The following is an 18,630-nucleotide window of genomic DNA, read 5'->3' on the forward strand; positions in this document are numbered from 1 at the left end:
CAGGATGCAGAGAGAGGTATGAGGAGGGAGGGAGGGAGGGAGCAGGATGCAGAGAGAGGTATGAGGAGGAGGGAGGGAGGGAGCAGGATGCAGAGAGAGGTATGAGAAGGGAGGGAGCAGGATGCAGAGAGAGGTATGAGGAGGGAGCAGGATGCAGAGAGAGGTATGAGGAGGGAGGGAGGGAGGGAGCAGGATGCAGAGAGAGGTATGAGGAGGGAGGGAGGGAGGGAGCAGGATGCAGAGAGAGGTAGGAGGGAGGGAGGGAGCAGGATGCAGAGAGAGGTATGAGGAGGGAGCAGGATGCAGAGAGAGGTATGAGGAGGGAGGGAGGGAGCAGGATGCAGAGAGAGGTAGGAGGGAGGGAGGGAGGGAGCAAGATGCAGAGAGGGGTATGAGGAGGGAGGGAGGGAGGGAGCAGGATGCAGAGAGAGGTATGAGGAGGGAGGGAGGGAGCAGGATGCAGAGAGAGGTATGAGGAGGGAGGGAGGGAGCAGGATGCAGAGAGAGGAGGGAGGGAGGGAGCAGGATGCAGAGAGAGGTATGAGGAGGGAGGGAGCAGGATGCAGAGAGAGGTATGAGGAGGGAGGGAGGGAGGGAGGGAGGGAGCAGGATGCAGAGAGAGGTATGAGGAGGGAGGGAGGGAGGGAGGGAGCAGGATGCAGAGAGAGGGAGGGAGGGAGGGAGGGAGGGAGCAGGATGCAGAGAGAGGTATGAGGAGGGAGGGAGGGAGCAGGATGCAGAGAGAGGTATGAGGAGGGAGGGAGGGAGCAGGATGCAGAGAGAGGTATGAGGAGGGAGGGAGGGAGGGAGGGAGCAGGATGCAGAGAGAGGAGGGAGGGAGGGAGCAGGATGCAGAGAGAGGTATGAGGAGGGAGGGAGGGAGGGAGCAGGATGCAGTGAGAGGTATGAGGAGGGAGGGAGGGAGGGAGGGAGGGAGCAGGATGCAGAGAGAGGTATGAGGAGGGAGGGAGGGAGGGAGCAGGATGCAGAGAGAGGTATGAGGAGGGAGGGAGGGAGGGAGCAGGATGCAGAGAGGTATGAGGAGGGAGGGAGCAAAAGAGGACGGTAGGGAGGAAAGAGGAAAATATATATTCCTCTTTCACCAGATGAGGGGTTTAAGTTGATCTTGATACTGTAGGATATATTGAAGGATTTGTGTATATAGTTGACTGAGATACTGTAGGAATTGTGTGTGTGTGTGTGTGTGTGTGTGTGTGCGCAGGTAGGGATGGAGAATGTTAGACAGAGCCATGTAAAGAGAGTTTGGCCCTTGAGGTTTCAACCAAAAAGCTGCAATCTTCTGAGATGTTGCATAACTCTATGGCAGACATGTTGACAGAATCATAAACCAAGTTCACTAGTATAACTAACATAACTGACAGAATCATAAACCAAGTTCACTAGTATAACTGACAGAATCATAAACCAAGTTCACTAGTATAACTAACATAACTGACAGAATCATAAACCAAGTATTAGAACTATAACCAAAGCCCTTATGGATGGATGAATGGAAGGTTCATCCACTGAGGCAGGCAACAATATGGCTTCCGGCCGGCTCTGAAGTGGGACAAACACTCTGTGACTGCTCTTAGATGTAGATGTAGAGGGGGTGTAGTTGAGCTTTATTTGTACAGTTAGGAGAAGCACTAATGGTTTATAACCCAATAGTTAATGTAAGGAGGGAGGGATGGCCGGAGGCACCTGGAGAGTGTACAGTCCCTTTGTCTTGCTGTAATCTGATTGGTCTGTTATTTCAGAACTGTAACCTGATTGGTCTGTTATTTCATTGTTCTGTGGTGGCATTTGTATCATCAGGTCTACAATGAGTCAAATAAAGGTGTATTTATTCTGACTCTCTGTCTTTTCCTAAACCTGTTTGAATTTCAACAGGTGTGAGTTTGCCAATCATTTTTTTTTTTATCAAGAAAAATATTTTGTAAGTAATAACATTTCAGATTTTTCATTTACATGATTTGTGCAGTATATTTTTGGTATTTTATTCGGATCCCCATTAGCTGTTGCAAAAGCAGCAGCTACTCTTCCTGGGGTCCACACAAAACATAAAACATGACATTTAATATAGAACATTTAATAGACAAGAACAGCTCAAGGACAGAACAAAAAAATGTTTAAAGGCACATTTAGCCTACATATCAATAACATACACACAAACTATGTAGGTCAAATAGGGGAGAGGCGTTGTGAGGTGTTGCTTTATCTGTTTTTTTAAACCAGGTTTGCTGTTTATTTGAGCAATATGAGATGGAAGGCAGTTCCATGCAATAATGGCTTTAAATAGTCCTGTACGCTTTCTTGAATTTCTTCTGAATTTGGGGACTGTGAAAAGACCCCTGGTGGCATGTCTGATGGGGTAAGTGTGTGTGTCAGAGCTGTGTGTAAGTTGACTATGAAAATAATTTGGGATTTTCAACACATTGTTATAAAAAGAAGTGATGCAGTCAGTCTCTCCACTCTTAGCCAAGAGAGACTGGCATGCATAGTATTTATATCAGTCCTCTGATTACAATGAAGAGCAAGACGTGTCACTCTGTTCTGGGCCAGCTGCAGCTTAACTACATCTTTCCTTGCAGCACTGGACCACACCACTGGACAATAAACAAGATTAGACAAAACTATCCTGCAGAACTTGCTTTTTGGAGTGTGGTGTCAAAAAACCAGAGCATCTCTTTATTACAGACAGACCTCTCCCCATCTTTACAACCATTGAATCTATATGTTTGGACCATGACAGTTTACAATCTAAGGTAACGCCAAGTAATCTAGTCTCCTCAACCTTTCAACAGCCACATCATTCATTGCCATATTCAGCTGAGTTCTAGAACTTAGGGAATGATTTGTACCAAATACAATGCTCTTAGTTTTAGAGATGTTCAGGACCATTTTATTACTGACCACCCATTCCAAAACAGTGACTTGTTTAGCTGTGGTTGCTGATGCGTATATGATTGAATCATCAGGTCTTTGGTAAAAATACAAGAGTAGAGGGCCTAGAGAGCTGCCATGCGGTACACCACACTTCACATGTTTGACATTAGAGAAGCTTCCATTAAGGAAAACCCTTTGAGGTCTATTAGATAGAAAGCTTTGAATCCATGATATGGCAGAGGTTGAAAAGCCATAACACGTGTTTTTTGCAACAACAGGTTATAGTCAAAAATATCAAAGGCTGCACTGAAATCTAACAGTACAGCTCCCACAATCTTCTTATCAATTTCTTTCAACCAATCATCAGCCGTTTCTGTCAGTGCAGTACATGTTGAGTGCCCTTTTCTATTAAAATGCTGAAAGTTTATTGTGAATTTGTTAACAGAGAAATAGCATTGTATGTATTTATTTATTTCACCTCTATTTAACCAGGTAGGCAAGTTGAGAACAAGTTCTCATTTACAATTGCGACCTGGCCAAGATAAAGCAAAGCAGTTCGACACATACAACAACACAGAATTACACATGGAGTAAAACAAACGTACAATAATACAGTAGAAAAATAAGTCTATATACAATGTGAGCAAATGAGGTGAGATAAGGGAGGTAAAGGCAAAAAAAGGCCATGGTGGCAAAGTAAATACAATATAGCAAGTAAAACACTGGAATGGTAGATTTGTATTGGAAGAAAGTGCAAAGTAGAAATACATATAATGGGGTGCAAAGGAGCAAAATAAATAAATACAGTAGGGGAAGAGGTAGTTGTTTGGGCTAAATTATAGATGGGCTATGTACAGGTACAGTGATCTGTGAGCTGCTCTGACAGCTGGTGCTTAAAGCTAGTGAGGGAGATAAGTGTTTTCGAGTTTCAGAGATTTTTGTAGTTCGTTCCAGTCATTGGCAGCAGAGAACTGGAAGGAGAGGCAGCCAAAAGAAGAATTGGCTTTGGGGGTGATCAGTGAGATATACCAGCTGCAGCGCGCGCTACAGGTGGGTGCTGCTATGGTGACCAGTGAGCTGAGATAAGGCGGGGCTTTACCTAGCAGAGACTTGTAGCCTTCCCTGTGGCTCAGTTGGTAGAGCATGGTGTTTGCAACGCCAGCATGGTGTGTGCAACGCCAGGGTTGTGGGTTCGATTCCCACAGGGGGCCAGTACAAAAAAAATAAGGGCGAAAAATGCATGAAATGTATGCATTCACTACTGTAAGTCGCTCTGGATAAGAGCGTCTGCTAAATGACTAAAATGTAAATGTTGTAGATGACCTGGAGCCAGTGAGTTTGGCGACGAGTATGAAGCGAGGGCCAGCCAACGAGAGTGTACAGGTCGCAGTGGTGGGTAGTATATGGGGCTTTGGTGACAAAACGGATGGCACTGCGATAGACTGCACCCAATCTGTTGAGTAGAGTGTTGGAGGCTATTTTGGAAATGACATCGCTGAAGTCGAGGATCGGTAGGATGGTCAGTTTTACGAGGGTATGTTTGGCAGCATGAGTGAAGGATGCTTTGTTGCGAAATAGGAAGCCGATTCTAGATTTCATTTTGGATTGGAGATGTTTAATGTGAGTCTGGAAGGAGAGTTCACAGTCTAACCAGACACCTAGGTATTTGTAGTTGTCCACATATTCTAAGTCAGAACCGTCCAGAGTAGTAATGGTGGGCAGGTGCGGGCAGCGATCGGTTGAAGAGCATGCATTTAGTTTTACTTGCATTTAAGAGCAGTTGGAGGCCACGGAAGGAGAGTTGTATGGCATTGAAGCTCATCTGGAGGTTAGTTAACACAGTGTCCAAAGAAGGGCCAGAAGTATACAGAATGGTGTCGTCTGCGTAGAGGTGGATCAAAGAATCACCAGCAGCAAGAGTGACATCATTGATGTATACAGAGAAGAGAGTCGCCCGAGAATTGAACCTTGTGGCACCCCCATAGAGACTGCCAGAGGTCCGGACAACAGGCCCTCCGATTTGACATACTGAACTCTATCAGAGAAGTGGTTGGTGAACCAGGCGAGGCAGTCATTTGAGAAACCAAGGCTGTTGAGTCTGCCAATAAGAATGTTGTGACTGACTGAGTCGAAAGCCTTAGCCAGGTCGATGACTACGGCTGCACAGTAATGTCTCTTAGCGATGGCGGTTATGATATCGTTTAGGACCTTGAGCTTGGCTAAGGTGCACCCATGACCAGCTCTGAAACCAGATTGCATAGCGGAGAAGGTACGGTGTGATTCGAAATGGTAGGTAATCTGTTTGTTAACTTGGCTTTCAAAGACCTTAGAAAGGCAGGGTAGAATAGATATAGGTCTGTAGCAGGTTGGGTCTAGAGTGTCTCCCCCTTTGAAGAGGGGGATGACCGCGGAAGCTTTCCAATCTATGGGAATCTCAGACAATACGGAAGAGAGGTTGAACAGGCTAGTTTTCAACAATTTCGGCAGATCATTTTAGAAAGAGGGGGTCCAGATTGTCTAGCCCGGCTGATATGTAGGGGTCCAGATTTTGTTGCTCTTTCAGAACATCAGCTATCTGGATTTGGGTGAAGGAGAAGTGGGGGAGGTTTGGGCGAGTTGCTGTGGGGAGCGCAGGGCTGTTGGCCGGGGTAGGGGTAGCCAGGTGGAAAGCATGGCCAGCCGTAGAAAAATGCTTATTGAAATTCTCAATTATAGTGGATTTATCAGTGATAACAGTGTTTCCTAGCCTCAGTGCAGTGGGCAGCTGGGAGGAGGTGCTCTTATTCTCCATGGACTTTACAGTGTCCCAGACCTTTTTTGAGTTTGTCCTACAGGATGCAAATTTCTGCTTGAAAAAGCTAGCCTTAGCTTTCCTAACTGCCTGTGTATATTTGTTCCTAACGTCCCTGAAAAGTTGCATATCACGGGGGCTGTTTGATGCTAATGCAGAACGCCACAGGATGTTTTTGTTCTGGTCAAGGGCAGTCAGGTCTGGAGAGAACCAAGGGCTATATCTGTTCCTGGTTACATTTTTTTGGAATGGGGCATACTTATTTAAGATGGTGAGGAAGTCACTTTTAAAGAATAACCAGGCATCCTCTGCTGACGGGATGAGGTCAATATCCTTCCAGGATACCCGGGCCAGGTCGATTAGAAAGGCCTGCTCGCTGAAGTGTTTTAGCGAGCGTTTGACAGTGATGAGGGGTGGTCGTTTGACCGCAGACCCATTACGGATGCAGGCAATGAGGCAGTGATCGCTGAGATCTTGGTTGAAAACAGCAGAGGTGTATTTAGAGGGCAAGTTGGTTAGGATGATATCTATGAAGGTGCCCGTGTTTACGGATTTGACGTTGTACCTGGTGGGTTCATTGATAATTTGTGTGAGATTGAGGGCATCAAGCTTAGATTGTAAGATGGCCGGGGTGTTGAGCATGTCACAGTTTAGGTCACCTAGCAGCACGAGCTCCGAAGATAAATGCGGGGCAATCAATTCACATATGGTGTCCAGGGCAAAGCTGGGGGCAGAGGGTGGTCTATAGCAAGCAGCAACAGTGAGAGACATGTTTCTGGAAAGATGGATTTTTAAAAATAGAATTGTTTGGGTACAGACCTGGATAGTAAGACAGAACTCTGCAGGCTATCTCTGCAGTAGATTGCAACACCGCCCCCTTTGGCAGTTCTATCTTGTCGGAAAATGTTATAGTTAGGGATTGGAAATGTCAGGGTTTTTGGTGGACTTCCTAAGCCAGGATTCAGACACGGCTAAAACATCCGGGTTGGCAGAGTGTGCTAAAGCAGTGATTAAAACAAACTTAGGGAGGAGGCTTCTAATGTTAACATGCATGAAACCAAGGCTTTTACGGTTACAGAAGTCAACAAATGAGAGCACCTGGGGAGTAGGAGTGGAGCTAGGCACTGTAGAGCCTGGACTAACCTCTACATCACCAGAGGAACAGAGGAGGAGTAGGATGAGGGTACGGATAAAGGCTATCAGGACTGGTCGTTTAGTGCGTTCAGAGCAGAGAGTAATAGGAGCAGGTTTCTGGGTGTGAGAGAATAGATTCAAGGCATAATGTACAGACAGAGGTATGGTAGGATGTGAGTACATTGGAGGTAAACCTAGGCATTGAGTAATGATGAGAGAGATATTCTCTCTAGAGACATTTATACCAGGTGATGTCACCGCATATGTTGGAGGTGGAATTAAATGGTAGGTTAAGGCATATTTAGCAGGGCTAGAGGCTCTACAGTGAAATAAGACAATCACTAACCAGGACAGCAATGGACAAGGCATATTGATATTAGGGAGAGTCATGCTTAGCCGGTGATCAATAGGGGTCCAGTGAGTGTTTGGGCTGGCTGGAGACACAGCGATTCAGGCAGCTGGGAGGCCGTGGCTAACAAGCTAGCAGACCGGGGCTAGCAGAAGAGCCTTATAGGGACGTCTCGACAGAGGAAAGTCTGTTTTGGCCTCCGCTTGCGGTGACGTCAATAGACCAGTCGTGATGGATTAGTAGGGTTCTGAGTAGCAGAGAGGTCCAATTCCAATTGGCAAAATAGGTATAGTGGCCCAAGAAATTGGCCGATGGATCTATACATCTAACAGTCCAATATGCTCTAGACAGCTAGCAGCTAGCGGGCCGCGGCTATCGGATGGGCAATTCAGGGGTTGTCGCGATGTAGACGCCAGTTGAGTACCCCCTCGAGCAGATTACGTCGTAGTGCAGTCGTGAAGGAACGGCGTGGTTCCGTGCCACGTACCGGCAGTAGGAGGGGTCTGGGTATTGCAGCCCAGGAGTGGCTGATGGGCCTCTTTTAGCTAGCCTTGAGAAAGGGCCTAGCATGGGCTAGCTCCTGGCTAATTGGTGCTTGCTCCGGGACCGATGTTAGCCAGTACTCGGATAGCAGCTAGCTAGCTGCGAAGATCCAGGTGTAAATGACCAGAGCTTGCGGTAGGAATCCGGGGATATGGAGAGAAAATATGTCCAGTATGCTCTGGTTTGAGTCGCGTTGTACAAACTGGCAGAGCTTTCCGAGCTAAAGGTTAGTTGATGACCGCTAGCAGTGGTTAGCTGATTAGTAGCTAGTAGCTAGTGAGCTGGCTAGCTTCTGTTGGGGGATTCTGAATACGAGGTGAATAATACTTTAGAAAAAAACAGATCCGCACCACATTGGGTGAGGCGGGTTGCAGGAGAGTGTTTTGAAGTTGAGTTTTAGAAAAAATATAAAAAAGATATGCGAAGAAAAGATCAAAAAGGTATATACACGGGACACGACAAGACGAGGACAAAAATATATCTGACTGCTACGCCATCTTGGATTTATGCATGAATATGATGGCTCACTGTTCGTTGTTGGTATTTCCTGCCTAAGTTTGCCCATGTAGTATCTGGGATCTACATATGTTTATATTAGTTACTATGCTGTTACTAAGCAGTAATGTATTACAGCAGTGTTACGTTACTACACCTAATAGGAAATACACATGCGGACTATTGTGCCGGGGGCTGTAGAGCACGAGGGGTTTTGACTAAACGAAAACTAACTGTACTCCCGTCTCCTGCCTGGTCATTTCTCCACAACACAAATATTACAGCCCACTATGCCAATGAAGTAATCATTCAAATAATTGGCAACATCAAATGGTTTTGTGATGAATAAGCCATCTGATTTGATGAAAGATGGAGATGAATTTGTCATTCTGACCATAATTTCATTTAAAGTTCTCCAATGTTTTTTTCCCATCGTTCTTTATATCATTGATCTTAGCATCATAATACAGTTTCTTCTTCTTTTTGTTGAGTTTAGTCACATAATTACTCAATTTGCAGTACGTCAGCCAACCATTCAGTTTTTCAATTCCTCATCAATCCATGGAGCCTTAACAGTTCTAATAGTCAGTTTCTTAACAGGTGCATGTTTATCAATAATTGGAAGAAGCAATTTCATTAATCACATCAGAGTAATACATATTTTTAACATCATCCACATAAGAGTCACAGCAAAATCTTTTGTATGATATTTTGTATGATACACTATTTTAGGCCCAGCTGTTGGAACTTTGGCTTTCCTGGATATAGCCACTATATTGTGATCACTGCATCCAATAATGGGTACGGATACAGCTTTAGAACAGAGTTCTACAGTATTAGTAAAAATGTGATCAATACATGTGGATCATCTTGTTCCTGTAGTGTTTGTAAACACCCTGGTAGGTTGATTAATAACCTGAACCAGATTACAGGCAATGGTTACTGTAAGAAGTTTCCTCTGTTGCGGACAGCTTGATGAAAACCAGTCAATATTCAGGTCCCCAAGAAAGTAGACCTCTTTGTTTTCATCAGATACACTATCAAGCATTTCACACATATTATTTAGATACTGACTGTTCGCACTTGGAGGGCTATAGCAACACCCCAAAAGAAAAGGCTTTAGATGTGCCAAGTCAACCTGCAACCACAACACTTCATTAACACTTGACATAAGATCTTCTCTAAGCATTACAGGGATATGGCTCTGAATATACAGCAACACCTCCCCCATTAGCATTTCTGTGTCTTCTATAGATGTTATATCCTTGTATTGCTACTGCTGTATCATCAAATGAATGATCTAAGTGAGTCTCAGAAATGGCTAATATATGAAAGTTATATGTTAGCAAGTTATTTATTTCATGAACCTTATTTCTAAGGCTACATGTATTATTATGGGCTATTTTCAGCCCTTTCTTGAGATATACATAATACTGAAAACAGCAAACAAAGCAAGATAACAAAAATATACATTCAGAAGTCCATTAATCAATTGGTGTGTGTGTGCTGTAGGGTTGAAGCTACAAACCCATAGGCTTGGCTCTCTCATCCCCTCCAGGCTTCTGGGAGGGAGGGTGGACAATGAGCCTGTCATGACGGATGTAAGCAATGTCCCCACGCGCTCTGGCAGCTTTCATGGCTGGGATCAGTTCTTTGCTCTTCTGGCGCTCAGCTTCAGGATAGTCCTTGTTGAGGAAGATATACGTTCCTCTCAAGTTCTTGGCTCTTTCCAGAACACGCTACCTTGTACCTCAGTAACTTGACCACTATCGGCCTGGGCCTTTCACTTGGGCCGGTGGTGGGTTTTCCAGTCCTGTGGGAGCGCTCCACCTCAATCTTCCTGTGGTCCATCTTCAATTTCTCAGAGATCATTTCCCTCAATTTGTCCTCAGACTCCGTCCAGGTGTCATGTGGAGATTCTGCAATTCCGTCCACAACCATGTTTTTCTGCCTTGATTGTCCCTCGGATTTATCCGTCATTGTTATCATGGATTCACACACAGAACTGATGTCCTCTCTCAATGACTTAGACTGCTGTCATCTTGCCGTTCTCCTGTTTCAACTCATCGAGCTGAAAACTGTACTTCAGGTCCTAGACCTCTCTGGTCAGGTCGTCCATTCTTTTATTAGTTGAATCCACCAGTATTTGGATAAAACACTTGAAGCTATTTTCTTGTTGTTGTAACAGCTGCTTGTATAACTCTTTTTGTTCATTTTAAAAAGATCCTTCACGTGCGATAGACACCACTGTCCTCAACGGTACTCCCGCCGGATTTGGTCTTTGTCATGGGAGCTAGCAACATAGGTTACGCTGTTACTCTTCGCAGTTCCAGACAGGGCAGGTCACAGGGAAGATTGGTGTCAGAGCATAATGAGAGGTTGTGTTTCAGATGAATATGTGACAACTACTTGTCACTTATCCAGTGTCCACAAAACTTCCAGGAGCAAAATTATTCTGATTGGGTTTAAGCAGTAAGGCATGAGGGGGTGTGGTATATGGCCAATATACCACTGCTAAGGACTGTTCTTAAGCACAACGCAACGAGGTGCCTTATTGTTATTATAAACTGTTTACCAACCTAATTAGAACTGTAAAATGTAATGTTTTGTCATACCCGTCGTATTCAGCCAATCAGCATTCAGGGCTCGAACCACCCAGTATATAATCATCTTTATATCACAACACCAGAGCCTCGTTTTATCTTGACAGGATCAAGAAAAATTACAAACATTAACATGAATATGCATGCAATATACTGGTTACTGACAAATGAAAAGACATACCAACATAAAGTGTCTTAATAGGACGTTAGGACAGAACAGCTTCAATGGATGGCAGGTAGCCTAGTGTTTAGAGCGGTGGGCCAGTAACCGAATAGTTGTTGTATGAAATCCCAGAGCTGACAAGGTAAAAATCTGTCATTCTGCACCTGAGGAAGGCAGTTAACCTGTTCCCCGGGTGCCGAAGACATGGATGTCGATTAAGGCAGCCCCCCACACCTCTGATTCAGAGGGGTTGGGTTTACATTTACATTTAAGTCATTTAGCAGACGCTCTTATCCAGAGCGACTTACAAATTGGTGCATTCACCTTATGATATCCAGTGGAACAACCACTTTACAATAGTGCATCTATATCTTTTTTGGGGGGGGGGTTAGAAGGATAACTTAATCCTATCCCAGGTATTCCTTAAAGAGGTGGGGTTTCAGGTGTCTCCGGAAGGTGGTGATTGACTCCGCTGTCCTGGCGTCGTGAGGGAGCTTGTTCCACCATTGGGGTGCCAGAGCAGCGAACAGTTTTGACTGGGCTGAGCGGGAACTGTGCTTCCTCAGAGGTAGGGGGGCCAGCAGGCCAGAGGTGGATGAACGCAGTGCCCTTGTTTGGGTGTAGGGCCTGATCAGAGCCTGAAGGTATGGAGGTGCCGTTCCCTTCACAGCTCCGTAGGCAATCAGGGTTAAATGCGGAAGATGCATTCACTTGTACAACTGACTAGTATCTCCATTTCCCCTTCAATGCACCTTGGGACAGATTCTACATGTGTCTGGAACTCTATTGGAGGGATGTGACACCATTCCTCCACAAGAAATTCTATAATTTGGTGTTTTGTTGATGGTGTCTCAGGCGCTGCTCCAGAATCTCCCATAGGTGTTCATTTAGGTTGAGATGGCCATGGCATATAGTTTACACTGTTTTCATTCAGTGACCATTCATGCCTTGTGTATTGGAGCAATGTCATCCAATGGGGGCATAGCCAAAATAATGTCCTGCCCTGCATTTTTATGCATGACCCTAAGCATGATGGGATGTACATTTTTTGTATTTGTATTCATTCCGGATCCCCATTAGCTGCTGCAACACCGCAGGAACCATATCTATGTGGAAGCACCTGCTTTCAATATACTGTACTTTGTATCTTCATTTACTCAAGTGTTTCCTCATTTACTCAAGTGTTTCCTGGCAGTTACCACTACATGGCCTTTGATAGTTAACTCAATAACAATGTGAATTTGGTATGTAATAGGTACACACAAACACTAAGAGAATCAGTGTGCGTAAGCGATGTTAAAATATGCTAACCAATCACTACATCAGAGACAGTAGAAACCCGTCCTTCACCTGCACACCATGGTACGTTCCAGACACTGTGATGGTATGGACCGTACCATTAGCATGCTGCTTAGAGAGGGTGGCCATGAAGGGGATATTTCACCTGCACACCATGGTACGTTCCAGACACTGTGATGGTATGGACCGTACCATTAGCATGCTGCTTAGAGAGGGTGGCCATGAAGGGGATATTTCACCTGCACACCATGGTACGTTCCAGACACTGTGATGGTATGGACCGTACCATTAGCATGCTGCTTAGAGAGGGTGGCCATGAAGGGGATATTTCACCTGCACACCATGGTACGTTCCAGACACTGTGATGGTATGGACCGTACCATTAGCATGCTGCTTAGAGAGGGTGGCCATGAAGGGGATATTGAACTTGTACTTCTTTCCTCACAGTTTAATGGTGAAGGAGTGGTTGGGAGTGACCAATGATGTATATAAACCCTGGAGTGCTGATTGGCCAATGAAAAAAAAAAAAAAAGCCACCACCCTCTGTCTATCCTGCTCATTGATTGGGTTAGGTTGAACTGTCACTCCAAAACTAGTGGACCAATGGAGACACATTATCTACACCTCATGGACAAATACAATTACGTAACTTTTGGATTAACCAAACTCAGTAACGTAATCTGATGACTTTCAATTATATTTGGATTACTTTCTCCTTAAGCGTTATTGGAAGAAGACAAAAATAGTCCTTCAAATGCATTTGGTGTGTTATCATAGTGGTCTCTGACTTGTGGTCAATGCTTTTTTCAATGCTGAATAAAATGTCATTGAGAAAATCTGAAAGGTGTCATAATTATATATTTTTCTTGCATACATCCTTTCTGAATGTATAAGTAATCCAAGCTGTAATTATACTTTTTTTCAAAAGTATTTTGTAATCTGATTACATGTAATCAGATACTCCCCAACCCTGAGTGTCTCTAATCTCATTCCTACTCTCCCCTACTGTAGTTCTCCCCTACTGTAGTTCTCCCCTACTGTAATTATCTCCTACTGTAATTATCTCCTACTGTAGTTCTCCCCTACTGTAGTTCTCCCCTACTGTAGTTCTCCCCTACTGTAATTATCTCCTACTGTAATTATCTCCTACTGTAATTATCTCCTACTATAGTTCTCCATTGATGTCTTGCTGAGTGTGACTCTGACAGGTTTCCCAGGTCTTTCATTAGAGTCTGTGGTGAATAATCACTCCTTTCTATGGTGCATTTCTATCAACCCTCTGAGTCTGTGGTGTATACCGATTAACCCTCTGAGTCTGTGGTGTATACCGATTAACCCTCTGAGTCTGTGGTGTATACCGATTAACCCTCTGAGTCTGTGGTGTATACCAATTAACCCTCTGAGTCTGTGGTGTATACCGATTAACCCTCTGAGTCTGTGGTGTATACCGATTAACCCTCTGAGTCTGTGGTGTATACCATTTAACCCTCTGAGTCTGTGGTGTATACCGGTTAACCCTCTGAGTCTGTGGTGTATACAATCATGCCTTTTAACCCTCTGAGTCTGTGGTGTATACCGATTAATCCTCTGAGTCTGTGGTGTATACAATCATGCCTTTTAACCCTCTGAGTCTGTGGTGTATACCGATTAACCCTCTGAGTCTGTGGTGTATACAATCATGCCTTTTAACCCTCTGAGTCTGTGGTGTATACCGATTAACCCTCTGAGTCTGTGGTGTATACCGATTAACCCTCTGAGTCTGTGGTGTATACCGATTAACCCTCTGAGTCTGTGGTGTATACCATTCATACCAATTAACGCTCTGATTGCCTCATGGGAGAGTGTCTGCGTTTAGACAGGCAGCCCAATTTAGATACTTTTTTTCTCACTAATTGGTCTTTTGACCAATCAGATCTACTCTGAAAAAGAGCTGAGGTGAAAAGATCTGATGTGATTGGTCAAAATTCTTATTTTCAATGATGGCCTGGGAACAGTGGGTTAACTGCCTTGTTCAGGGGCAGAACGACATATTTTTACCTTGTCAGCTCAGGGATTCGATCTTGTAACCTTTCGGTTACAAGTCCAACGCTCTATCCACTAGGCTACCTGCTGGTTACTGGCCCAACGCTCTATCCACTAGGCTACCTGCTGGTTACTGGCCCAACGCTCTATCCACTAGGCTTCCTGCTGGTTACTGGCCCAACGCTCTATCCACTAGGCTACCTGCTGGTTACTGGCCCAACGCTCTATCCACTAGGCTACCTGCTGGTTACTGGCCCAACGCTCTATCCACTAGGCTACCTGCTGGTTACTGGCCCAACGCTCTATCCACTAGGCTTCCTGCTGGTTACTGGCCCAACGCTCTATCCACTAGGCTTCCTGCAGGTTACTGGCCCAACGCTCTATCCACTAGGCTACCTGCTGGTTACTGGCCCAACGCTCTATCCACTAGGCTTCCTGCTGGTTACTGGCCCAACGCTCTATCCACTAGGCTACCTGCTGGTTACTGGCCCAACGCTCTATCCACTAGGCTACCTGCTGGTTACTGGCCCAACGCTCTATCCACTAGGCTACCTGCTGGTTACTGGCCCAACGCTCTATCCACTAGGCTACCTGCTGGTTACTGGCCCAACGCTCTATCCACTAGGCTACCTGCTGGTTACTGGCCCAACGCTCTATCCACTAGGCTACCTGCTGGTTACTGGCCCAACGCTCTATCCACTAGGCTACCTGCTGGTTACTGGCCCAACGCTCTATCCACTAGGCTACCTGCTGGTTACTGGCCCAACTCTCTATCCACTAGGCTTCCTGCTGGTTACTGGCCCAACGCTCTATCCACTAGGCTACCTGCTGGTTACTGGCCCAACGCTCTATCCACTAGGCTACCTGCTGGTTACTGGCCCAACGCTCTATCCACTAGGCTACCTGCTGGTTACTGGCCCAACGCTCTATCCACTAGGCTTCCTGCTGGTTACTGGCCCAACGCTCTATCCACTAGGCTTCCTGCAGGTTACTGGCCCAACGCTCTATCCACTAGGCTACCTGCTGGTTACTGGCCCAACGCTCTATCCACTAGGCTACCTGCTGGTTACTGGCCCAACGCTCTATCCACTAGGCTACCTGCTGGTTACTGGCCCAACGCTCTATCCACTAGGCTACCTGCTGGTTACTGGCCCAACGCTCTATCCATTAGGCTACCTGCTGGTTACTGGCCCAACGCTCTATCCACTAGGCTACCTGCTGGTTACTGGCCCAACGCTCTATCCACTAGGCTACCTGCTGGTTACTGGCCCAACGCTCTATCCACTAGGCTACCTGCTGGTTACTGGCCCAACGCTCTATCCACTAGGCTTCCTGCTGGTTACTGGCCCAACGCTCTATCCACTAGGCTACCTGCTGGTTACTGGCCCAACGCTCTATCCACTAGGCTACCTGCTGGTTACTGGCCCAACGCTCTATCCACTAGGCTACCTGCTGGTTACTGGCCCAACGCTCTATCCACTAGGCTACCTGCTGGTTACTGGCCCAACGCTCTATCCACTAGGCTACCTGCTGGTTACTGGCCCAACGCTCTATCCACTAGGCTACCTGCTGGTTACTGGCCCAACGCTCTATCCACTAGGCTACCTGCTGGTTACTGGCCCAACGCTCTATCCACTAGGCTACCTGCTGGTTACTGGCCCAACGCTCTATCCACTAGGCTACCTGCTGGTTACTGGCCCAACGCTCTATCCACTAGGCTTCCTGCTGGTTACTGGCCCAACGCTCTATCCACTAGGCTACCTGCTGGTTACTGGCCCAACGCTCTATCCACTAGGCTACCTGCTGGTTACTGGCCCAACGCTCTATCCACTAGGCTACCTGCTGGTTACTGGCCCAACGCTCTATCCACTAGGCTTCCTGCTGGTTACTGGCCCAACGCTCTATCCACTAGGCTACCTGCTGGTTACTGGCCCAACGCTCTATCCACTAGGCTACCTGCTGGTTACTGGCCCAACGCTCTATCCACTAGGCTACCTGCTGGTTACTGGCCCAACGCTCTATCCACTAGGCTACCTGCCACCTCAATATGAAGGCATTTGGGATGTGTTCCTAGACTATTCTCCTTCTTTCTTGTTAGTTGAGCCGTCAGACCCTCCTTGTGCTGAATAAAGTATAACTCTGGCTGACTCACCCTCTGAGGCAGAAGACTGGGGCTCTATGGTTCATTTACAACATATACTGTAACTCTCCTGGACTGTGATTCACAACCCTAGAAACACGCAAACCCTAGAAACACGCAAACCCACTTGGCGAATTCATATTTAAAATAATGCTCCCGTCATATCTGTTCAAGACTTTTATTAAGAGTCAAGAAAAAACTGCATACGGCTCTTACCAGGGTCACTTGTGTATTTAAGCTTCATATCTGTTCGATTGGACTTCATGCTCCTTGTGTTTTTTTAGGGCAGGCATTCATTCATCTTAAGGATCAGACCCTTTTTTCCAATTTTCGCCTAAAATGACATACCCAGATCTAACTGCCTATAGATCAGGACCTGAAGCAAGGATATGCATATTCTTGATACCATTTGAAAGGAAACACTTTGAAGTTGACTTAAATGTAAATGTAAATGTAAGTTTGTGGAAATGTGAAAGTAATGTAGGAGAATTTAACACATTAAAGTCAACTCTATCCTCTGCAGTTGGTTATTACCATATTATTACATATTTATACTTTATGTATATGTAGGCATTTAAGTAATTCATAACACAAAAGCGTACATTTATGAATGTTTTAATTTTCAAAAGTAATGACTGCTCCTTTGTTGTAGGAAGAAGGAAGAAGCTATTCCAGCAGTTCACTGCATTGTGTGTGGTGAATTCTGGAGGAATTATTTTGCTTGGATACAAGACAGCAATTACAATAAAGCGCTGATGGGGTTACTAGAAATAGGTTATTTGTGGTGCTTCGTGTCACACACACACACACACACACACACACACACACACACACACACAGTGAAGACATCTGGTGTATCAGAAGGAGGGGAGGAGACCACTGTGATAGGTGTAGGGCCCATGAAGTCTATCCTTGAGAGTGTTCCCAATTCTCCACCAAGACACCTGGCTGTCAGATCTTTGGCTAATGAGGTACACAGTCAGTTGCTAAGGGACAATCCCAGCTGCATGAATTCCACTGGAAGAAAATAACAGAATGCAGAAACCTCTGGGTTCCGTTCCAGCTGTTTTAGTTACTGTGAAATGATACTGATATAGACACACAGGATAAAGAGATAAGGGGATATTTTAAGGTCTTGTCCATATCACACATATCCCCCGTGGGCCCTGGGAATGGCAGTGTAAGTAGGCAGAGTTCCCAGAAGAGTCTGATCCAAAGAGATGTGTCAGACAGGCTCAGTATAGCACAGACCCACTCAAGGTGAAATTAAATACTTCCCCACTGTAGAGAAAAAAATAAATGCTAAAATGTGACTCTCAGTCAGAAATATATGTTGAAAAACAAGATTTAGAATGGTTTTATATGCATGGTTTCTTCAATATGTTTCAGTCACCTTGACCATTGATAAAGATGTAGGATCTTAATTTGAACACTTTGTTGCTGAGAATTTTGTATCAAAATGTTTTATCAAAATAGATCAACCCCTACAAAAATGTCCATTAATTATAATCCACATAATAATTCACATTTCCTGTTGCTGCAGGATGATTTTCCTGTTGTAGCGAACTGGCTCAAATTAAGATCCTACATCTGTAGGGTGATTGACATGTAATTATAATGAATGAACTGTGTTCTGTTTATGCACTGGTTGCCTCTCTGCTCCCCTCTATGGGACAAGAATGCAAATCACAGTGGCCCACAGATACAATTATGCCATGTTTGTTGGATTACCTGAATCATATGTGTGAAATGTACCTTGACATAGAAGAAATTATCGAGATTTCAAAGTGAAGCAATTCAATGAACACAGATGTAACTACTTTAGTCTCAAGTGAATGGATGTTATGTTCAAATGTCTGTCTTTCAACTATGGAAAAGGCCCTGTGAGAGCACTGATTTACAGTGTTTAGTGACCCGCCCCTTCCCTTCCCTCCTCGCTCCGCTCCTCTGCTCTCTAACTCTCCCTGCTCAATGCCTCCATCAGCGCTTCTGAGTTCTGAGCAGCCGAGCCGCATGGATGGAGATGCCTGTTTCAGATTAAATAATACATAAAAGAACACACTGCTAAGACCGTAGAGCAGAGCGACAAGAAATTCCACTTAGCTGATGCTAATCGGCCGTGCACGAAGTGTGCACAAGGAGTAAATGGTGTTTCAGAGCACCAGAGTTTGAGCCTCTCTCTCGCCTTCGAAAGTTCCCTGA

The sequence above is a fragment of the Salmo salar genome, chromosome ssa27 (assembly GCF_905237065.1).
Source record: "Salmo salar chromosome ssa27, Ssal_v3.1, whole genome shotgun sequence".
Lineage (NCBI taxonomy): Eukaryota > Metazoa > Chordata > Actinopteri > Salmoniformes > Salmonidae > Salmo > Salmo salar.